The sequence below is a fragment of the Oryctolagus cuniculus genome, chromosome 21 (assembly GCF_051225735.1).
Source record: "Oryctolagus cuniculus isolate XC-2025 breed Fujian yellow rabbit chromosome 21, ASM5122573v1, whole genome shotgun sequence".
Taxonomy (NCBI): Eukaryota; Metazoa; Chordata; class Mammalia; order Lagomorpha; family Leporidae; genus Oryctolagus; species Oryctolagus cuniculus.
The window spans coordinates 46,374,420-46,399,338 of NC_142887.1; positions in this window are offsets into that span (position 1 = coordinate 46,374,420).

A 24,919-nucleotide genomic window follows, 5' to 3' on the forward strand; every position below is an offset into this window, starting at 1 on the left:
CAAAACCACTTTCACGGTGATTTTTGGTTAAATTTCACCCGAAATCCACAACAATTTGTCCAGATACTCCTGGATGAAAACAAAACTATCTGGTGATTTGTAGCTTTCTCAATCCCAGATCTTGCTACAGCCTCTGTGTGTGTTTCTGTTTTCTGGATATTCTCTATGGACTTTAAGGTTTTGAATGCATTTCAGGAGGACCCTTTTTGTTTTCTGCTGGCAAACGCTAATTGGTTCCACCTGGAGTCAAACACTCCACACATTCAAGTTTTCTAGGAAGAAAGCTTCAGAAACCTGAGAAAACATGATATTTCTTTCTGTAAACATGACATTGGATACATTTGCCGAACAGGAAGATTGTGCTTTTCTCCAAAAAAACTTTCACGGTGATTTTTGGTTAAATTTCACTTCAAAACTACAACAATTTGTCCAGATACTCCTGGATGAAAACAAAACTATCTGGTGATTTGTAGCTTTCTCAATCCCAGATCTTGCTACAGCCTCTGTGTGTGTTTGTGTTTTCTGGATATTCTCTATGGACTTTAAGGTTTTGAATGCATTTTAGCAGGACCCTTTTTGTTTTCTGCTGGCAAACGCTAATTGGTTCGACCTGGAGTCAAATCCTCCACACATTGGAGTTTTCTAGGAAGAAAGCTTCAGAAACCTGAGAAAACATGATATTTCTTTCTGTAAACATGACATTGGATACATTTGCCGAACAGGAAGATTGTGCTTTTCTCCAAAACCACTTTCACGGTGATTTTTGGTTAAATTTCACCCGAAATCCACAACAATTTGTCCAGATACTCCTGGATGAAAACAAAACTATCTGGTGATTTGTAGCTATCTCAATCCCATATCTTGCTACAGCCTCTGTGTGTGTTTGTGTTTTCTGGATATTCTCTATGGACTTTAAGGTTTTGAATGCATTTTAGCAGGACCCTTTTTGTTTTCTGCTGGCAAACGCTAATTGATTCCACCTGGAGTCAAACACTCCACACATTCAATTTTTCTAGGAAGAAAGCTTCAGAAACCTGAGCAAACATGATAATTCTTTCTGTAAACATGACATTGGATATATTTGCCGAACAGGAAGATTGTGATTTTCTCCAAAACCACTTTCACGGTGATTTTTGGTTGAATTTCACCCAAAATCCACAACAATTTTTCCAGATACTCCTGGATGAAAACAAAACTATCTGGTGATTTGTAGCTATCTCAATCCCAGATCTTGCTACAGCCTCTGTGTGTGTTTGTGTTTTCTGGATATTCTCTATGGACTTTAAGGTTTTGTATGCATTTTAGCACGACCCTATTGGTTTCTGTTGGCAAACGCAAATTTGTTCCACCTGGAGTCAAATCCTCCACACATTTGAGTTTTCTAGGAAGAAAGCTTCAGAAACCTGAGAAAACATGATATTTCTTTCTGTAAACATGACATTGGATACATTTGCCGAACAGGAAGATTGTGCTTTTCTCCAAAACCACTTTCACGGTGATTTTTGGTTAAATTTCACCCGAAATCCACAACAATTTGTCCAGATACTCCTGGATGAAAACAAAACTATCTGGTGATTTGTAGCTATCTCAATCCCAGATCTTGCTACAGCCTCTGTGTGTGTTTGTGTTTTCTGGATATTCTCTATGGACTTTAAGGTTTTGAATGCATTTTAGCAGGACCCTTTTTGTTTTCGGCTGGCAAACACTAATTGGTTCCACCTGGAGTCAAACACTCCACACATTCGAGTTTTCTAGGAAGAAAGCTTCAGAAATCTGAGAAAACATGATATTTCTTTCTGTAAACATGACATTGGATACATTTGCCGAACAGGAAGATTGTGCTTTTCTCCAAAACCACTTTCACGGTGATTTTTGGTTACATTTCACCCGAAATCCACAACAATTTGTCCAGATACTCCTGGATGAAAACAAAACCATTTGGTGATTTGTAGCTATCTCAATCCCAGATCTTCCTACAGCCTCAGTGTGTGTTTGTGTTTTCTGGATATTCTCTATGGACTTTAAGGTTTTGAATGCATTTTAGCAGGACGCTTTTTGTTTTCTGCTGGCAAACGCTAATTGGTTCCACCTGGAGTCAAACACTCCACACATTCGAGTTTGCTAGGAAGAAAGCTTCAGAAACCTGAGAAAACATGATAATTCTTTCTGTAAACATGACATTGGATACATTTGCCGAACAGGAAGATTGTGCTTTTCTACAAAACCACTTTCACGGTGATTTTTGGTTGAATTTCACCCAAAATCCAAAACAATTTGTCCAGATACACCTGGAGGAAATCAAAACTGTCTGGTGATTTGTAGCTATCTCAATCCCAGATCTTGCTACAGCCTCTGTGTGTGTTTGTGTTTTCTGGACATTCTCTATGGACTTTAAGGTTTTGAATGCATTTGAGCAGGACCCTTTTTGTTTTCTGCTGGCAAACGCTAATTGGTTCCACCTGGAGTCAAATGCTCCACACCTTCGAGATTTCTATGAAGAAAGCTTCAGAAACCTGAGAAAACATGATATTTCTTTCTGTAAACATGACATTGGATATACTTGCCGAACAGGAAGATTGTGCTTTTCTCCAAAACCACTTTCACGGTGATTTTTGGTTAAATTTCACCCGAAATCCACAACAATTTGTCCAGATACTCCTGGATGAAAACAAAACTATCTGGTGATTTGTAGCTATCTCAATCCCAGATCTTGCTACAGCCTCTGTGTGTGTTTGTGTTTTCTGGATATTCTGTATGGACTTTAAGGATTTGTATGCATTTTAGCAGGACCCTTTTTGTTTTCTGCTGGCAAACGCTAATTGGTTCCACCTGGAGTCCAATACTCCACACATTCGAGTTTTCTAGGAAGAAAGCTTCAGAAACCTGAGAAAGCATGATATTTCTTTCTGTAAAGATGACATTGGATACATTTGCTGAACAGGAAGATTGTGCTTTTCTCCAAAACCACTTTCACGGTGATTTTTGGTTAAATTTCACCTGAAATCCACAACAATTTGTCCAGATACTCCTGGATGAAAACAAAACTGTCTGGTGATTTGTAGCTATCTCAATCCCAGATCTTGCTACAGCCTCTGTGTGTGTTTGTGTTTTCTGGATATTCTCTATGGACTTTAAGGTTTTGAATGCATTTTAGCAGGACCCTTTTTGTTTTCTGCTGGCAAACGCTAATTGATTCCACCTGGAGTCAAACACTCCACACATTCAAGTTTTCTAGGAAGAAAGCTTCAGAAACCTGAGCAAACATGATAATTCTTTCTGTAAACATGACATTGGATACATTTGCCGAACAGGAAGATTGTGATTTTCTCCAAAACCACTTTCACGGTGATTTTTGTTTAAATTTCACCCAAAATCCACAACAATTTGTCCAGATACTCCTGGATGAAAACAAAACTATCTGGTGATTTGTAGCTATCTCAATCCCAGATCTTGCTACAGCCTCTGTGTGTGTTTGTGTTTTCTGGATATTCTCTATGGACTTTAAGGTTTTGTATGCATTTTAGCAGGACCCTTTTCGTTTTCTGCTGGCAAACACTAATTGGTTCCACCTGGAGTCAAATCCTCCACACATTCGAGTTTTCTAGGAAGAAAGCTTCAGAAACCTGAGAAAACATGATATTTCTTTCTGTAAACATGACATTGGATACATTTGCCGAACAGGAAGATTGTGCTTTTCTCCAAAACCACTTTCATTGTCATTTTTGGTTGAATTTCACCCAAAATCCAAAACAATTTCTCCAGAAACACCTGGAGGAAAACAAAAATGTCTGGTGATTTGTAGCTATCTCAATCCCAGATCTTGCTACAGCCTCTGTGTGTGTTTGTGTTTTCTGGATATTCTCTATGGACTTTAAGGTTTTGAATGCATTTTAGCAGGACCCTTTTTGTTTTCTGCTGGCAAACACTAATTGGTTCCACCTGGAGTCAAACACTCCACACATTCGAGTTTGCTAGGATGAAAGCTTCAGAAACCTGAGAAAACATGATATTTCTTTCTGTAAACATGACATTGGATACATTTGCCGAACAGGAAGATTGTGCTTTTCTCCAAAACCACTTTCACGGTGATTTTTGGTTACATTTCACCCGAAATCCACAACAATTTGTCCAGATACTCCTGGATGAAAGCAAAACTATCTTGTGATTTGTAGCTTTCTCAATTCCAGATTGCTACAGCCTCTGTGTGTGTTTGTGTTTTCTGGATATTCTCTATGGACTTTAAGGTTTTGAATGCATTTCAGGAGGACCCTTTTTGTTTTCTGCTGGCAAACGCTAATTGGTTCCACCTGGAGTCAAACACTCCACACATTCGAGTTTGCTAGGAAGAAAGCTTCAGAAACCTGAGAAAACATGATAATTCTTTCTGTAAACATGACATTGGATACATTTGCCGAACAGGAAGATTTTGCTTTTCTCCAAAACCACTTTCACGGTGATTTTTGGTTAAATTTCACTTCAAAACTACAACAATTTGTCCAGATACTCCTGGATGAAAACAAAACTGTCTGGTGATTTGTAGCTATCTCAATCCCAGATCTTGCTACAGCCTCTGTGTGTGTTTGTGTTTTCTGGATATTCTCTATGGACTTTAAGGTTTTGAATGCATTTGAGCAGGACCCTTTTTGTTTTCGGCTGGCAAACGCTAATTGGTTCCACCTGGAGTCAAATACTCCACACATTCGAGTTTTCTAGGAAGAAAGCTTCAGAAACCTGAGAAAACATAATGTATCTTTCTGTAAACATGACATTGGATACATTTGCCGAACAGGAAGATTGTGCTTTTCTCCAAAACCACTTTCACGGTGATTTTTGGTTAAATTTCACCAGAAATCCACAAAAATTTGTCCAGATACTCCTGGATGAAAGCAAAACTATCTGGTGATTTGTATCTTTCTCAATCCCAGATCTTGCTACAGCCTCTGTGTGTGTTTGTGTTTTCTGGATATTCTCTATGGACTTTAAGGTTTTGAATGCATTTGAGCAGGACCCTTTTTGTTTTCTGCTGGCAAACGCTAATTGGTTCCACCTGGATTAAAATCCTCCACACATTCGAGTTTGCTAGGAAGAAAGCTTCAGAAACCTGAGAAAACATGATATTTCTTTCTGTAAACATGACATTGGATACATTTGCCGAACAGAAAGATTGTGCTTTTCTCCAAAACCACTTTCACGGTGATTTTTGGTTAAATTTCACCCAAAATCCACAACAATTTGTCCAGATACTCCTGGATGAAAACAAAACTGTCTGGTGATTTGTAGCTATCTCAATCCCAGATCTTGCTACAGCCTCTGTGTGTGTTTGTGTTTTCTGGACATTCTCTATGGACTTTAAGGTTTTGAATGCATTTTAGCAGGACCCATTTTGTTTTCTGCTGGCAAACGCTAATTGATTCCACCTGGAGTCAAACACTCCACACATTCAAGTTTTCTAGGAAGAAAGCTTCAGAAACCTGAGCAAACATGATAATTCTTTCTGTAAACATGACATTGGATACATTTGTCAAACAGGAAGATTGTGCTTTTCTCCAAAACCACTTTCACGGTGATTTTTGGTTAAATTTCACCCGAAATCCACAACAATTTGTCCAGATACTCCTGGATGAAAACAAAACTATCTGGTGATTTGTAGCTTTCTCAATCCCAGATCTTGCTACAGCCTCTGTGTGTGTTTCTGTTTTCTGGATATTCTCTATGGACTTTAAGGTTTTGAATGCATTTCAGGAGGACCCTTTTTGTTTTCTGCTGGCAAACGCTAATTGGTTCCACCTGGAGTCAAACACTCCACACATTCAAATTTTCTAGGAAGAAAGCTTCAGAAACCTGAGAAAACATGATATTTCTTTCTGTAAACATGACATTGGATACATTTGCCGAACAGGAAGATTGTGCTTTTCTCCAAAAAAACTTTCACGGTGATTTTTGGTTAAATTTCACTTCAAAACTACAACAATTTGTCCAGATACTCCTGGATGAAAACAAAACTATCTGGTGATTTGTAGCTTTCTCAATCCCAGATCTTGCTACAGCCTCTGTGTGTGTTTGTGTTTTCTGGATATTCTCTATGGACTTTAAGGTTTTGAATGCATTTGAGCAGGACCCTTTTTGTTTTCTGCTGGCAAACGCTAATTGGTTCGACCTGGAGTCAAATCCTCCACACATTGGAGTTTGCTAGGAAGAAAGCTTCAGAAACCTGAGAAAACATGATATTTCTTTCTGTAAACATGACATTGGATACATTTGCCGAACAGGAAGATTGTGCTTTTCTCCAAAACCACTTTCACGGTGATTTTTGGTTAAATTTCACCCGAAATCCACAACAATTTGTCCAGATACTCCTGGATGAAAACAAAACTATCTGGTGATTTGTAGCTATCTCAATCCCATATCTTGCTACAGCCTATGTGTGTGTTTGTGTTTTCTGGATATTCGCTATGGACTTTAAGGTTTTGAATGCATTTGAGCAGGAAGCTTTTTGTTTTCTGCTGGCAAACGCTAATTGATTCCACCTGGAGTCAAACACTCCACACATTCAATTTTTCTAGGAAGAAAGCTTCAGAAACCTGAGCAAACATGATAATTATTTCTGTAAACATGACATTGGATATATTTGCCGAACAGGAAGATTGTGATTTTCTCCAAAACCACTTTCACGGTGATTTTTGGTTGAATTTCACCCAAAATCCACAACAATTTGTCCAGATACTCCTGGATGAAAACAAAACTATCTGGTGATTTGTAGCTATCTCAATCCCAGATCTTGCTACAGCCTCTGTGTGTGTTTGTGTTTTCTGGATATTCTCTATGGACTTTAAGGTTTTGTATGCATTTTAGCAGGACCCTATTGGTTTCTGCTGGCAAACGCAAATTGGTTCCACCTGGAGTCAAATCCTCCACACATTGGAGTTTGCTAGGAAGAAAGCTTCAGAAACCTGAGAAAACATGATATTTCTTTCTGTAAACATGACATTGGATACATTTGCCGAACAGGAAGATTGTGCTTTTCTCCAAAACCACTTTCACGGTGATTTTTGGTTAAATTTCACCCGAAATCCACAACAATTTGTCCAGATACTCCTGGATGAAAACAAAACTATCTGGTGATTTGTAGCTATCTCAATCCCAGATCTTGCTACAGCCTCTGTGTGTGTTTGTGTTTTCTGGATATTCTCTATGGACTTTAAGGTTTTGAATGCATTTGAGCAGGACCCTTTTTGTTTTCGGCTGGCAAACACTAATTGGTTCCACCTGGAGTCAAACACTCCACACATTCGAGTTTTCTAGGAAGAAAGCTTCAGAAACCTGAGAAAACATGATATTTCTTTCTGTAAACATGACATTGGATACATTTGCCGAACAGGAAGAATGTGCTTTTCTCCAAAACCACTTTCACGGTGATTTTTGGTTACATTTCACCCGAAATCCACAACAATTTGTCCAGATACTCCTGGATGAAAACAAAACCATTTGGTGATTTGTAGCTATCTCAATCCCAGATCTTGCTACAGCCTCAGTGTGTGTTTGTGTTTTCTGGATATTCTCTATGGACTTTAAGGTTTTGAATGCATTTTAGCAGGACGCTTTTTGTTTTCTGCTGGCAAACGCTAATTGATTCCACCTGGAGTCAAACACTCCACACATTCGAGTTTGCTAGGAAGAAAGCTTCAGAAACCTGAGAAAACATGATAATTCTTTCTGTAAACATGACATTGGATACATTTGCCGAACAGGAAGATTGTGCTTTTCTCCAAAACCACTTTCACGGTGATTTTTGGTTGAATTTCACCCAAAATCCAAAACAATTTGTCCAGATACACCTGGAGGAAATCAAAACTATCTGGTGATTTGTAGCTATCTCAATCCCAGATCTTGCTACAGCCTCTGTGTGTGTTTGTGTTTTCTGGACATTCTCTATGGACTTTAAGGTTTTGAATGCATTTGAGCAGGACCCTTTTTGTTTTCTGCTGGCAAACGCTAATTGGTTCCACCTGGAGTCAAATGCTCCACACCTTCGAGATTTCTATGAAGAAAACTTCAGAAACCTGAGAAAACATGATATTTCTTTCTGTAAACATGACATTGGATATACTTGCCGAACAGGAAGATTGTGCTTTTTTCCAAAACCACTTTCACGGTGATTTTTGGTTAAATTTCACCCGAAATCCACAACAATTTGTCCAGATACTCCTGGATGAAAACAAAACTATCTGGTGATTTGTAGCTATCTCAATCCCAGATCTTGCTACAGCCTCTGTGTGTGTTTGTGTTTTCTGGATATTCTCTATGGACTTCAAGGATTTGTATGCATTTTAGCAGGACCCTTTTTGTTTTCTGCTGGCAAACGCTAATTGGTTCCACCTGGAGTCCAATACTCCACACATTCGAGTTTTCTAGGAAGAAAGCTTCAGAAACCTGAGAAAGCATGATATTTCTTTCTGTAAAGATGACATTGGATACATTTGCTGAACAGGAAGATTGTGCTTTTCTCCAAAACCACTTTCACGGTGATTTTTGGTTAAATTTCACCTGAAATCCACAACAATTTGTCCAGATACTCCTGGATGAAAACAAAACTATCTGGTGATTTGTAGCTATCTCAATCCCAGATCTTGCTACAGCCTCTGTGTGTGTTTGTGTTTTCTGGATATTCTCTATGGACTTTAAGGTTTTGAATGCATTTGAGCAGGACCCTTTTTGTTTTCTGCTGGCAAACGCTAATTGGTTCCACCTGGAGTCAAATACTCCACACATTCGAGTTTGCTAGGAAGATAGCTTCAGAAACCTGAGAAAACATGATATTTCTTTCTGTAAACATGACATTGGATACATTGGCCGAACAGGAAGATTGTGCTTTTCTCCAAAACCACTTTCACGGTGATATGTTGGTTAAATTTCACTTTAAAACTACAACAATTTGTCCAGATACTCCTGGATGAAAACAAAACTATCTGGTGCTTTATAGCTTTCTCAATCCCAGATCTTGCTACAGTCTCTGTGTGTGTTTGTGTTTTCTGGATATTCTCTATGGACTTTAAGGTTTTGAATGCATTTGAGCAGGACCCTTTTTGTTTTCTGCTGGCAAACGCTAATTGGTTCCACCTGGAGTCAAATCCTCCACACATTCGAGTTTTCTAGGAAGAAAGCTTCAGAAACCTGAGCAAACACAATATTTCTTTCTGTAAACATGACATTGGATACATTTGCCAAACAGGAAGATTGTGCTTTTCTCCAGAACCACTTTCACGGTGATTTTTGGTTAAATTTCACCAGAAATCCACAACAATTTGTCCAGATACTCCTGGATGAAAACAAAACTATCTGGTGATTTGTAGCTATCTCAATCCCAGATCTTGCTACAGCCTCTGTGTGTGTTTGTGTTTTCTGGATATTCTCTATGGACTTTAAGGTTTTGAATGCATTTGAGCAGGACCCTTTTGGTATTCTGCTGGCAAACGCTAATTGGTTCCACCTGGAGTCAAACACTCCACACATTCGAGTTTTCTAGGAAGAAAGCTTCAGAAACCTGAGCAAACATGATAATTCTTTCTGTAAACATGCCATTGGATACATTTGCCGAACAGGAAGATTGTGATTTTCTCCAAAACCACTTTCACGGTGATTTTTGGTTAAATTTCACCAGAAATCCACAACAATTTGTCCAGAAACTCCTGGATGAAAACAAAACTATCTGGTGATTTGTAGCTTTCTCAATCCCAGATCTTACTACAGCCTCTGTGTGTGTTTGTGTTTTCTGGATATTCTCTATGGACTTTAAGGTTTTGAATGCATTTGAGCAGGACCCTTTTTGTTTTCTGCTGGCAAACGCTAATTGGTTCCACCTGGAGTCAAATCCTCCACACATTCGCGTTTTCTAGGAAGAAAGCTTCAGAAACCTGAGCAAACATGATATTTCTTTCTGTAAACATGACATTGGATACATTTGCCTAACAGGAAGATTGTGCTTTTCTCCAAAACCACTTTCACGGTGATTTTTGGTTAAATTTCACCTGAAATCCACAACAATTTGTCCAGATACTCCTGGATGAAAACAAAACTATCTGGTGATTTGTAGCTATCTCAATCCCAGATCTTGCTACAGCCTCTGTGTGTGTTTGTGTTTTCTGGATATTCTCTATGGACTTTAAGGTTTTGTATGCATTTTAGCAGGACCCTATTGGTTTCTGCTGGCAAACGCAAATTGGTTCCACCTGGAGTCAAATCCTCCACACATTGGAGTTTGCTAGGAAGAAAGCTTCAGAAACCTGAGAAAACATGATATTTCTTTCTGTAAACATGACATTGGATACATTTGCCGAACAGGAAGATTGTGCTTTTCTCCAAAACCACTTTCACGGTGATTTTTGGTTAAATTTCACCCGAAATCCACAACAATTTGTCCAGATACTCCTGGATGAAAACAAAACTATCTGGTGATTTGTAGCTATCTCAATCCCAGATCTTGCTACAGCCTCTGTGTGTGTTTGTGTTTTCTGGATATTCTCTATGGACTTTAAGGTTTTGAATGCATTTGAGCAGGACCCTTTTTGTTTTCGGCTGGCAAACACTAATTGGTTCCACCTGGAGTCAAACACTCCACACATTCGAGTTTTCTAGGAAGAAAGCTTCAGAAACCTGAGAAAACATGATATTTCTTTCTGTAAACATGACATTGGATACATTTGCCGAACAGGAAGAATGTGCTTTTCTCCAAAACCACTTTCACGGTGATTTTTGGTTACATTTCACCCGAAATCCACAACAATTTGTCCAGATACTCCTGGATGAAAACAAAACCATTTGGTGATTTGTAGCTATCTCAATCCCAGATCTTGCTACAGCCTCAGTGTGTGTTTGTGTTTTCTGGATATTCTCTATGGACTTTAAGGTTTTGAATGCATTTTAGCAGGACGCTTTTTGTTTTCTGCTGGCAAACGCTAATTGATTCCACCTGGAGTCAAACACTCCACACATTCGAGTTTGCTAGGAAGAAAGCTTCAGAAACCTGAGAAAACATGATAATTCTTTCTGTAAACATGACATTGGATACATTTGCCGAACAGGAAGATTGTGCTTTTCTCCAAAACCACTTTCACGGTGATTTTTGGTTGAATTTCACCCAAAATCCAAAACAATTTGTCCAGATACACCTGGAGGAAATCAAAACTATCTGGTGATTTGTAGCTATCTCAATCCCAGATCTTGCTACAGCCTCTGTGTGTGTTTGTGTTTTCTGGACATTCTCTATGGACTTTAAGGTTTTGAATGCATTTGAGCAGGACCCTTTTTGTTTTCTGCTGGCAAACGCTAATTGGTTCCACCTGGAGTCAAATGCTCCACACCTTCGAGATTTCTATGAAGAAAACTTCAGAAACCTGAGAAAACATGATATTTCTTTCTGTAAACATGACATTGGATATACTTGCCGAACAGGAAGATTGTGCTTTTTTCCAAAACCACTTTCACGGTGATTTTTGGTTAAATTTCACCCGAAATCCACAACAATTTGTCCAGATACTCCTGGATGAAAACAAAACTATCTGGTGATTTGTAGCTATCTCAATCCCAGATCTTGCTACAGCCTCTGTGTGTGTTTGTGTTTTCTGGATATTCTCTATGGACTTCAAGGATTTGTATGCATTTTAGCAGGACCCTTTTTGTTTTCTGCTGGCAAACGCTAATTGGTTCCACCTGGAGTCCAATACTCCACACATTCGAGTTTTCTAGGAAGAAAGCTTCAGAAACCTGAGAAAGCATGATATTTCTTTCTGTAAAGATGACATTGGATACATTTGCTGAACAGGAAGATTGTGCTTTTCTCCAAAACCACTTTCACGGTGATTTTTGGTTAAATTTCACCTGAAATCCACAACAATTTGTCCAGATACTCCTGGATGAAAACAAAACTATCTGGTGATTTGTAGCTATCTCAATCCCAGATCTTGCTACAGCCTCTGTGTGTGTTTGTGTTTTCTGGATATTCTCTATGGACTTTAAGGTTTTGAATGCATTTGAGCAGGACCCTTTTTGTTTTCTGCTGGCAAACGCTAATTGGTTCCACCTGGAGTCAAATACTCCACACATTCGAGTTTGCTAGGAAGATAGCTTCAGAAACCTGAGAAAACATGATATTTCTTTCTGTAAACATGACATTGGATACATTGGCCGAACAGGAAGATTGTGCTTTTCTCCAAAACCACTTTCACGGTGATATGTTGGTTAAATTTCACTTTAAAACTACAACAATTTGTCCAGATACTCCTGGATGAAAACAAAACTATCTGGTGCTTTATAGCTTTCTCAATCCCAGATCTTGCTACAGTCTCTGTGTGTGTTTGTGTTTTCTGGATATTCTCTATGGACTTTAAGGTTTTGAATGCATTTGAGCAGGACCCTTTTTGTTTTCTGCTGGCAAACGCTAATTGGTTCCACCTGGAGTCAAATCCTCCACACATTCGAGTTTTCTAGGAAGAAAGCTTCAGAAACCTGAGCAAACACAATATTTCTTTCTGTAAACATGACATTGGATACATTTGCCAAACAGGAAGATTGTGCTTTTCTCCAGAACCACTTTCACGGTGATTTTTGGTTAAATTTCACCAGAAATCCACAACAATTTGTCCAGATACTCCTGGATGAAAACAAAACTATCTGGTGATTTGTAGCTATCTCAATCCCAGATCTTGCTACAGCCTCTGTGTGTGTTTGTGTTTTCTGGATATTCTCTATGGACTTTAAGGTTTTGAATGCATTTTAGCAGGACCCTTTTGGTATTCTGCTGGCAAACGCTAATTGGTTCCACCTGGAGTCAAACACTCCACACATTCGAGTTTTCTAGGAAGAAAGCTTCAGAAACCTGAGCAAACATGATAATTCTTTCTGTAAACATGCCATTGGATACATTTGCCGAACAGGAAGATTGTGATTTTCTCCAAAACCACTTTCACGGTGATTTTTGGTTAAATTTCACCAGAAATCCACAACAATTTGTCCAGAAACTCCTGGATGAAAACAAAACTATCTGGTGATTTGTAGCTTTCTCAATCCCAGATCTTACTACAGCCTCTGTGTGTGTTTGTGTTTTCTGGATATTCTCTATGGACTTTAAGGTTTTGAATGCATTTGAGCAGGACCCTTTTTGTTTTCTGCTGGCAAACGCTAATTGGTTCCACCTGGAGTCAAATCCTCCACACATTCGCGTTTTCTAGGAAGAAAGCTTCAGAAACCTGAGCAAACATGATATTTCTTTCTGTAAACATGACATTGGATACATTTGCCTAACAGGAAGATTGTGCTTTTCTCCAAAACCACTTTCACGGTGATTTTTGGTTAAATTTCACCTGAAATCCACAACAATTTGTCCAGATACTCCTGGATGAAAACAAAACTATCTGGTGATTTGTAGCTATCTCAATCCCAGATCTTGCTACAGCCTCTGTGTGTGTTTGTGTTTTCTGGATATTCTCTATGGACTTTAAGGTTTTGAATGCATTTTAGCAGGACCCTTTTTGTTTTCTGCTGGCAAACGCTAATTGGTTCCACCTGGAGTCAAACACACCACCCATTCGAGTTTTCTAGGAAGAAAGCTTCAGAAACCTGAGAAAACATGATATTTCTATCTGTAATCATGACATTGGATGCATTTGCCGAACAGGAAGATTGTGCTTTTCTCCAAAACCACTTTCACGGTGATTTTTGGTTAAATTTCACCCGAAATCCACAACAATTTGTCCAGATACTCCTGGATGAAAACAAAACTATCTGGTGATTTGTAGCTATCTCAATCCCAGATCTTGCTACAGCCTCTGTGTGTGTTTGTGTTTTCTGGATATTCTCTATGGACTTTAAGGTTTTGAATGCATTTGAGCAGGACCCTTTTTGTTTTCTGCTGGCAAACGCTAATTGGTTCCACCTGGAGTCAAACACTCCACACATTCGAGTTTTCTAGGAAGAAAGCTTCAGAAACCTGAGAAAACATGATAATTTTTTCTGTAAACATGACATTGGATACATTTGCCGAACAGGAAGATTGTGATTTTCTCCAAAACCACTTTCACGGTGATTTTTGGTTAAATTTCACCCGAAATCCACAACAATTTGTCCAGATACTCCTGGATGAAAACAAAACTATCTGGTGATTTGTAGCTATCTCAATCCCAGATCTTGCTTCAGCCTCTGTGTGTGTTTGTGTTTTCTGGATATTCTCTATGGACTTTAAGGTTTTGAATGCATTTTAGCAGGACCCTTTTTGTTTTCTGCTGGCAAACGCTAATTGGTTCCACCTGGAGTCAAACACTCCACACATTCGAGTTTTCTAGGAAGAAAGCTTCAGAAACCTGAGAAAACATGATAATTTTTTCTGTAAACATGACATTGGATACATTTGCCGAACAGGAAGATTGTGATTTTCTCCAAAACCACTTTCACGGTGATTTTTGGTTAAATTTCACCCGAAATCCACAACAATTTGTCCAGATACTCCTGGATGAAAACAAAACTATCTGGTGATTTGTAGCTATCTCAATCCCAGATCTTGCTTCAGCCTCTGTGTGTGTTTGTGTTTTCTGGATATTCTCTATGGACTTTAAGGTTTTGAATGCATTTTAGCAGGACCCTTTTTGTTTTCTGCTGGCAAACGCTAATTGGTTCCACCTGGAGTCAAATCCTCCACACATTCGCGTTTGCTAGGAAGAAAGCTTCAGAAACCTGAGCAAACACGATATTTCTTTCTGTAAACATGACATTGGATACATTTGCCGAACAGGAAGATTGTGCTTTTCTCCAAAACCACTTTCACGGTGATTTTTGTTAAATTGCACCCGAAATCCACAACAATTTGTCCAGATACTCCTGGATGAAAGTAAAACTATCTGGTGATTTGTAGCTATCTCAATCCCAGATCTTGCTACAGCCTCTGTGTGTGTTTGTGTTTTCTGGTTATTCTCTATGGACTTTAAGGTTTTGAATGCATTTTAGCAGGACCCATTTTGTTTTTGGCTGGCAAACACTAATTGGTTCCACCTGGAGTCAAACACTCCACACATTCGAGTTTTCTAGGAAGAAAGCTTCAGAAACCTGAGAAAACATGATATTTCTTTCTGTAAACATGACATTGGATACATTTGCCGAACAGGAAGATTGTGCTTTTCTCCAAAACCACTTTCACGGTCATTTTTTGGTTAAATTTCACTTCAAAACTACAACAATTTGTCCAGATACTCCTGGATGAAAACAAAACTATCTGGTGATTTGTAGCTTTCTCAATCCCAGATCTTGCTACAGCCTCTGTGTGTGTTTGTGTTTTCTGGATATTCTCTATGGACTTTAAGGTTTTGAATGCATTTTAGCAGGACCCTTTTTGTTTTCTGCTGGCAAACGCTAATTGGTTCCACCTGGAGTCAAACACTCCACACATTCGAGTTTGCTAGGAAGAAAGCTTCAGAAACCTGAGAAAACATGATATTTCTTTCTGTAAACATGACATTGGATACATTTTCCGAACAGGAAGATTGTGCTTTTCTCCAAAACCACTTTCACGGTGATTTTTTCATTAAATTTCATTTCAAAACTACAACAATTTGTCCAGATACTCCTAAATGAAGACAAAACTATCTGGTGATTTGTAGCTATCTCAATCCCAGATCTTGCTACAGCCTCTGTGTGTGTTTGTGTTTTCTGGTTATTCTCTATGGACTTTAAGGTTTTGAATGCATTTGAGCCGGACCCCTTTTGTTTTCTGCTGGCAAACGCTAATTGGTTCCACCTGGAGTCAAACACTCCACACATTCGAGTTTGCTAGGAAGAAAGCTTCAGAAACCTGAGAAAACATGATATTTCTTTCTGTAAACATGACATTGGATACATTTGCTGAACAGGAAGATTGTGCTTTTCTCCAAAACCACTTTCACGGTAATTTTTCGTTAAATTTCACTTCAAAACTACAACAATGTGTCCAGATACTCCTGGATGAAAACAAAACTATCTGGTGATTTGTAGCTATCTCAATCCCAGATCTTGCTACAGCCTCTGTGTGTGTTTGTGTTTTCTGGATATTCTCTATGGACTTTAAGGTTTGGAATGCATTTGAGCAGGACCCTTTTGGTTTTCTGCTGGCCAACGCTAATTGGTTCCACCTGGAGTCAAACACTCCACAGATTCGAGTTTTCTAGGAAGAAAGCTTCAGAAACCTGAGAAAACATGATATTTCTTTTTGTAAACACGACATTGGATACATTTGCCGAACAGGAAGATTGTGCTTTTCTCCAAATCCACTTTTACGGTCATTTTTTGGTTAAATTTCACTTCAAAACTACAACAATTTGTCCAGATACTCCTGGATGAAAACAAAACTATCTGGTGATTTGTAGCTATCTCAATCCCAGATCTTGCTACAGCCTCAGTGTGTGTTTGTGTTTTCTGGATATTCTCTATGGACTTTAAGGTTTTGAATGCATTTTAGCAGGACCCTTTTTGTTTTCTGCTGGCAAACGCTAATTGGTTCCACCTGGAGTCAAATCCTCCACACATTCGAGTTTGCTAGGAAGAAAGCTTCAGAAACCTGAGAAAACATGATATTTCTTTCTGTAAACATGACATTGGATACATTTGCCGAACAGGAAGATTGTGCTTTTCTCCAAAACCACTTTCACGGTCATTTTTCGTTAAATTTCACCCGAAATCCGCAACAATTTGTCCAGATACTCCTGGATGAAAACAAAACTATCTGGTGATTTGTAGCTATCTCAATCCCAGATCTTGCTACAGCCGCTGTGTGTGCTTGTGTTTTCTGGATATTCTCTATGGACTTTAAGGTTTTGAATGCATTTTAGCATTCAAGTTTTTGTTTTCTGCTGGCCAACGCTAATTGGTTCCACCTGGAGTCAAACACTCCACACATTCGAGTTTTCTAGGAAGAAAGCTTCAGAAACCTGAGAAAACATGATATTTCTTTTTGTAAACACGACATTGGATACATTGGCCGAACAGGAAGATTGTGCTTTTCTCCAAATCCACTTTTACGGTCATTTTTTGCTTAAATTTCACTTCAAAACTACAACAATTTGTCCAGATACTCCTGGATGAAAACAAAACTATCTGGTGATTTGTAGCTATCTCAATCCCAGATCTTGCTACAGCCTCAGTGTGTGTTTGTGTTTTCTGGATATTCTCTATGGACTTTAAGGTTTTGAATGCATTTTAGCAGGACCCTTTTTGTTTTCTGCTGGCAAACGCTAATTGGTTCCACCTGGAGTCAAATCCTCCACACATTCGAGTTTGCTAGGAAGAAAGCTTCAGAAACCTGAGAAAACATGATATTTCTTTCTGTAAACATGACATTGGATACATTTGCCGAACAGGAAGATTGTGCTTTTCTCCAAAACCACTTTCACGGTGATTTTTGGGTAAATTTCACTTCAAAACTACAACAATTTGTCCAGATACTCCTGGATGAAAACAAAACTATCTGGTGATTTGTAGCTTTCTCAATCCCAGATCTTGCTACAGCCTCTGTGTGTGTTTGTGTTTTCTGGATATTCTCTATGGACTTTAAGGTTTTGAATGCATTTTAGCAGGACCCTTTTTGTTTTCTGCTGGCAAACGCTAATTGGTTCCACCTGGAGTCAAACACTCCACACATTCGAGTTTGCTAGGAAGAAAGCTTCAGAAACCTGAGAAAACATGATAATTCTTTCTGTAAACATGACATTGGATACATTTGCCGAACAGGAAGATTGTGCTTTTCTCCAAAACCACTTTCACGGTGATTTTTTGATTAAATTTCATTTCAAAACTACAACAATTTGTCCAGATACTCATGGATGAAGACAAAACTATCTGGTGATTTGTAGCTATCTCAATCCCAGATCTTGCTACAGCCTCTGTGTGTGTTTGTGTTTGCTGGATATTCTCTATGGACTTTAAGGTTTTGAATGCATTTTAGCAGGACCCTTTTTGTTTTCTGCTGGCAAACGCTAATTGGTTCCACCTGGAGTCAAATCCTCCACACATTCGAGTTTTCTAGGAAGAAAGCTTCAGAAACCTGAGAAAACATGATATTTCTTTCTGTAAACATGACATTGGATACATTTGCCGAACAGGAAGATTGTGCTTTTCTCCAAAACCACTTTCACGGTGATTTTTGGTTAAATTTCACCCGAAATCCACAACAATTTGTCCAGATACTCCTGGATGAAAACAAAACTATCTGGTGATTTGTAGCTATCTCAATCCCAGATCTTGCTTCAGACTCTGTGTGTGATTGTGTTTTCTGGATATTCTCTATGGACTTTAAGGTTTTGAATGCATTTTAGCAGGACCCTTTTTGTTTTCTGCTGGCAAACGCTAATTGGTTCCACCTGGAGTCAAATCCACCACACATTCGAGTTTGCTAGGAAGAAAGCTTCAGAAACCTGAGAAAACATGATATTTCTTTCTGTAAACATGACATTGGATACATTTGCCGAACAGGAAGATTGTGCTTTTCTCCAAAACCACTTTCACGGTCATTTTTTGGTTAAATTTCTCTTCAAAACTGCAACAATTTGTCCAGACACACCTGGATGTAAACAAAACTAAATGGCAATTTATAGCGATCTCAATCCCAGTTCTTGCTACAGCCTCTGTGTGTGTTTGTGTTTTCTGGATATTCTCTATGGACTTTAAGGTTTTGAATGCATTTTAGCAGGACCCTTTTTGTTTTCTGCTGGCAAATGCTAATTGGTTCCACCTGGAGTCAAACACTCCACACATTCGAGTTTTCTAGGACGAAAGCTTCAGTAACCTGAGAATACATGATATTTCTTTCTGTAAACATGACATTGGATACATTTGCCAAACAGGAAGATTGTGCTTTTCTCCAAAACCACTTTCACGGTGATTTTTGGTTAAATTTCACCCGAAATCCACAACAATTTGTCCAGATACTCCTGGATGAAAACAAAACTATCTGGTGATTTGTAGCTTTCTCAATCCCATATCTTGCTACAGACTCTGTGTGTGTTTGTGTTTTCTGGATATTCTCTATGGACTTTAAGGTTTGGAATGCATTTGAGCAGGACCCTTTTTGTTTTCTGCTGGCAAACGCTAATTGGTTCCACCTGGAGTCAAATACTCCACACATTCGAGTTTTCTAGGAAGAAAGCTCCAGACACCTGAGAAAAAATGATATTTCTTTCTGTAAACATGACATTCGATACATTTGCCGAACAGGAAGATTGTGCTTTTCTCCAAAACCACTTTCACGGTGATTTTTAGTTAAATTTCACCCGAAATCCACAACAATTTGTCCAGATACTCCTGGATGAAAACAAAACTATCTGGTGATTTGTAGCTTTCTCAATCCCAGATCTTGCTACAGCCTCTGTGTGTGTTTGTGTTTTCTGGACATTCTCTATGGACTTTAAGGTTTTGAATGCATTTGAGCAGGACCCTTTTTGTTTTCTGCTGGCAAACGCTAATTGGTTCCAGCTGGAGTCAAATACTCCACACATTCGAGTTTTCTAGGAAGAAAGCTCCAGACACCTGAGAAAACATGATATTTCTTTCTGTAAACATGACATTGGATACATTTGCCGTACAGGAAGATTTTGCTTTTCTCCAAAACCACTTTCACGGTGATTTTTGGTTAAATTTCACCCGAAATCCACAACAATTTGTCCAGATACTCCTGGATGAAAACAAAACTATCTGGTGATTTGTAGCTATCTCAATCCTAGATCTTGCTACAGCCTCTGTGTGTGTTTGTGTTTTCTGGATATTCTCTATGGACTTTAAGGTTTTGAATGCATTTGAGCAGGACCCTTTTGGTTTTCTGCTGGCAAACGCTAATTGGTTCCACCTGGAGTCAAATCCTCCACACATTCGAGTTTGCTAGGAAGAAAGCTTCAGAAACCTGAGAAAACATGATATTTCTTTCTGTAAACATGACATTGGATACATTTGCCGAACAGGAAGATTGTGCTTTTCTCCAAAACCACTTTCACGGTGATTTTTGGTTAAATTTCACCCGAAATCCACAACAATTTGTCCAGATACTCCTGGATGAAAACAAAACTATCTGGTGATTTGTAGCTATCTCAATCCCAGATCTTGCTACAGCCTCTGTGTGTGTTTGTATTTTCTGGACATTTTCTATGGACTTTACGGTTATGAATGCATTTTAGCAGGACCCTTTTTGTTTTCTGCTGGCAAACGCTAATTGGTTCCACCTGGAGTCAAAGACTCCACACATTCGAGTTTTCTAGCAAGAAAGCTTCAGAAACCTGAGAAAACATGATATTTCTTTCTGTAAACATGACATTGGATACATTTGCCGAACAGGAAGATTGTGCTTTTCTCCAAAACCACTTTCACGGTCATTTTTTGGTTAAATTTCACTTCAAAATACAACAATTTGTCCAGACACACCTGGATGAAAACAAAACTATCTGGTAATTTATGGCTATCTCAATCCCAGATCTTGCTACAGCCTCTGTGTGTGTTTGTGTTTTCTGGACATTCTCTATGGACTTTAAGGTTTTGAATGCATTTGAGCAGGACCCTTTTGGTTTTCTGCTGCCAAACGCTAATTGGTTCCACCTGGAGTCAAATCCTCCCCACATTCGATTTTTCTAGGAAGAAAGCTTCAGAAACCTGAGAAAACATGATATTTCTTTCTGTAAACATGACATTGGATACATTTGCCGAACAGGAAGATTGTGCTTTTCTCCAAAACCACTTTCACGGTGATTTTGGGTTAAATTTCACCCGAAATCCACAACAATTTGTCCAGATACTCCTGGATGAAAACAAAACTATCTGGTGATTTGTAGCTATCTCAATCCCAGATCTTGCTACAGCCTCTGTGTGTGTTTGTGTTTTCTGGACATTCTCTATGGACTTTACGGTTTTGAATGCATTTTAGCAGGACCCTTTTGGTTTTCTGCTGGCAAACGCTAATTGGTTCCACCTGGAGTCAAATCCTCCACACATTCGAGTTTTCTAGTAAGAAAGCTTCAGAAACCTGAGAAAACATGATATTTCTTTCTGTAAACATGACATTGGATACATTTGCCGAACAGGAAGATTGTGCTTTTCTCCAAAACCACTTTCACGGTGATTTTTGGTTAAATTTCACCCGAAATCCACAACAATTTGTCCAGATACTCCTGGATGAAAACAAAACTATCTGGTGATTTGTAGCTATCTCAATCCCAGATCTTGCTACAGCCTCTGTGTGTGTTTGTGTTTTCTGGATATTCTCTATGGACTTTAAGGTTTTGAATGCATTTGAGCAGGACCCTTTTTGTTTTCTGCTGGCAAACGCTAATTGGTTCCACCTGGAGTCAAATCCCTCACACATTGCAGTTTTCTAGGACAAAAGCTTCAGAAACCTGAGAAAACATGATATTTTTTCTGTAAACATGACATTGGATACATTTGCCGAACAGGAAGATTGTGCTTTTCTCCAAAACCACTTTCACGGTGATTTTTGGTTAAATTTCACCCGAAATCCACAACAATTTTTCCAGAAACTCCTGGATGAAAACAAAACTATCTGGTGATTTGTAGCTATCTCAATCCCAGATCTTGCTACAGCCTCTGTGTGTGTTTCTGTTTTCTGGATATTCTCTATGGACTTTAAGGTTTTGAATGCATTTTAGCAGGACCCTTTTGGTTTTCTGCTGGCAAACGCTAATTGGTTCCACCTGGAGTGAAATCCTCCACACATTCGAGTTTTCTAGGAAGAAAGCTCCAGACACCTGAGAAAACATGATATTTCTTTCTGTAAACATGACATTGGATACATTGGCAGAACAGGAAGATTGTGCTTTTCTCCAAAATCACTTTCACGGTCATTTTTTGGTTAAATTTCACTTCAAAACTACAACAATTTGTCCAGACACACCTGGATGAAAACAAAACTATCTGGCAATTTATAGCTATCTCAATACCAGATCTGGCTACAGCCTCTGTGTGTGTTTGTGTTTTCTGGACATTCTCTATGGACTTTAAGGTTTGGAATGCATTTGAGCAGGACCCTTTTTGTTTTCTGCTGGCAAACGCTAATTGGTTCCACCTGGAGTCAAAGACTCCACACATTCGAGTTTTCTAGGAAGAAAGCTTCAGAAACCTGAGAATACATGATATTTCTTTCTGTAAACATGACATTGGATACATTTGCCGAACAGGAAGATTGTGCTTTTCTCCAAAACCACTTTCACGGTCATTTTGGGTTAAATTTCACTTCAAAACTACAACAATTTGTCCAGATACTCCTGGATGAAAACAAAACTATCTGGTGATTTGTAGCTATCTCAATCCCAGATCTTGCTACAGCCTCTGTGTGTGTTTGTGTTTTCTGGACATTCTCTATGGACTTTACGGTTTTGAATGCATTTTAGCAGGACCCTTTTGGTTTTCTGCTGGCAAACGCTAATTGGTTCCACCTGGAGTCAAATCCTCCACACATTCGAGTTTTCTAGTAAGAAAGCTTCAGAAACCTGAGAAAACATGATATTTCTTTCTGTAAACATGACATTGGATACATTTGCCGAACAGGAAGATTGTGCTTTTCTCCAAAACCACTTTCACGGTGATTTTTGGTTAAATTTCACCCGAAATCCACAACAATTTGTCCAGATACTCCTGGATGAAAACAAAACTATCTGGTGATTTGTAGCTATCTCAATCCCAGATCTTGCTACATCCTCTGTGTGTGTTTGTGTTTTCTGGATATTCTCTGTGGACTTTAAGGATTTGAATGCATTTTAGCAGGACCCTTTTGGTTTTCTGCTGGCAAAAGCTAATTGGTTCCACCTGGAGTCAAAGACTCCACACATTCGAGTTTTCTAGGAAGAAAGCTTCAGAAACCTGAGAAAACATGATATTTCTTTCTGTAAACATGACATTGGATACATTTGCCGAACCGGCAGATTGTGCTTTTCTCCAAAACCACTTTCACGGTCATTTTTTGGTTAAATTTCACTTCAAAACTACAACAATTTATCCAGATACACTTGGATGAAAACAAAACTATCTGGTATTTTATAGCTGTCTCAATCCCAGATCTTGCTACAGCCTCTGTGTGTGTTTGTGTTTTCTGGACATTCTCTATGGACTTTATGGGTTAGAATGCATTTGAGCAGGACCCTTTTTGTTTTCTGCTGCAAACGCTAATTCGTTCCACCTGGAGTCAAATCCTCCACACATTCGAGTTTTCTAGGAAGAAAGCTTCAGAAACCTGAGAAAACATGATATTTCTTTCTGTAAACATGACATTGGATACATTTGCCGAACAGGAAGATTGTGCTTTTCTCCAAAACCACTTTTACGGTCATTTTTTGGTTAAATTTCACTTCAAAACTACAACAATTTGTCCAGACACACCTGGATGAAAACAAAACTATCTGGCAATTTATAGCTATCTCAATCCCAGATCTTGCTACAGCCTCTGTGTGTGTTTGTGTTTTCTGGACATTCTCTATGGACTTTAAGGTTTGGAATGCATTTGAGCAGGACCCTTTTTGTTTTCTGCTGGCAAACGCTAATTGGTGCCACCTGGAGTCAAAGACTCCACACATTCGAGTTTTCTAGGAAGAAAGCTTCAGAAACCTGAGAAAACATGATATTTCTTTCTGTAAACATGACATTGGATACATTTGCCGAACAGGAAGATTGTGATTTTCTCCAAAACCACTTTCACGGTCATTTTTGGTTAAATTTCACCCGAAATCCACAACAATTTGTCCAGATACTCCTGGATGAAAACAAAACTGTCTGGTGATTTGTAGCTATCTCAATCCCAGATCTTGCTACAGCCTCTGTGTGTGTTTGTGTTTTCTGGATATTCTCTATGGACTTTAAGGTTTGGAATGCATTTGAGCAGGACCCTTTTTGTTTTCTGCTGGCAAACGCTAATTGGTTCCACCTGGAGTCAAATACGCCACACATTCGAGTTTGCTAGGAAGAAAGCTTCAGAAACCTGATGAAACATGATATTTCTTTCTGTAAACATGACATTGGATACATTTGCCGAACAGGAAGATTGTGCTTTTCTCCAAAACCACTTTCACGGTCATTTTTTGGTTAAATTTCACTTCAAAACTACAACAATTTGTCCAGATACACTTGGCTGAAAACAAAACTATCTGGTAATTTATAGCTATCTCAATTCCAGATCTTGCTACAGCTCTGTGTGTGTTTGTGTTTTCTGGACATTCTCTATGGACTTTAAGGTTTGGAATGCATTTGAGCAGGACCCTTTTGTTTTTCTGCTGGCAAACGCTAATTGGTGCCACCTGGAGTCAAATCGTCCACACATTCGAGTTTTCTAGGGAGAAAGCTTCAGAAACCTGAGAAAACATGATATTTCTTTCTGTAAACATGACATTGGATACATTTGCCGAACAGGAAGATTGTGCTTTTCTCCAAAACCACTTTCACGGTCATTTTTGGTTAAATTTCACCCGAAATCCACAACAATTTGTCCAGATACTCCTGGATGAAAACAAAACTATCTGGTGATTTGTAGCTATCTCAATCCCAGATCTTGCTACAGCCTCTGTGTGTGTTTGTGTTTTCTGGATATTCTCTATGGACTTTAAGGTTTGGAATGCATTTGAGCAGGACCCTTTTTGTTTTCTGCTGGCAAACGCTAATCGGTTCCACCTGGAGTCAAATCCACCACACATTCGAGTTTTCTAGGACAAAAGCTTCAGAAACCTGAGAAAACATGATATTTCTTTCTATAAACATGACATTGGATACATTTGCCGAACAGGAAGATTGTGCTTTTCTCCAAAACCACTTTCACGGTCATTTTTTGGTTAAATTTCACTTCAAAACTACAACAATTTGTCCAGACACACCTGGATGAAAACAAAACTATCTGGCAATTTATAGCGATCTCAATCCCAGATCTTGC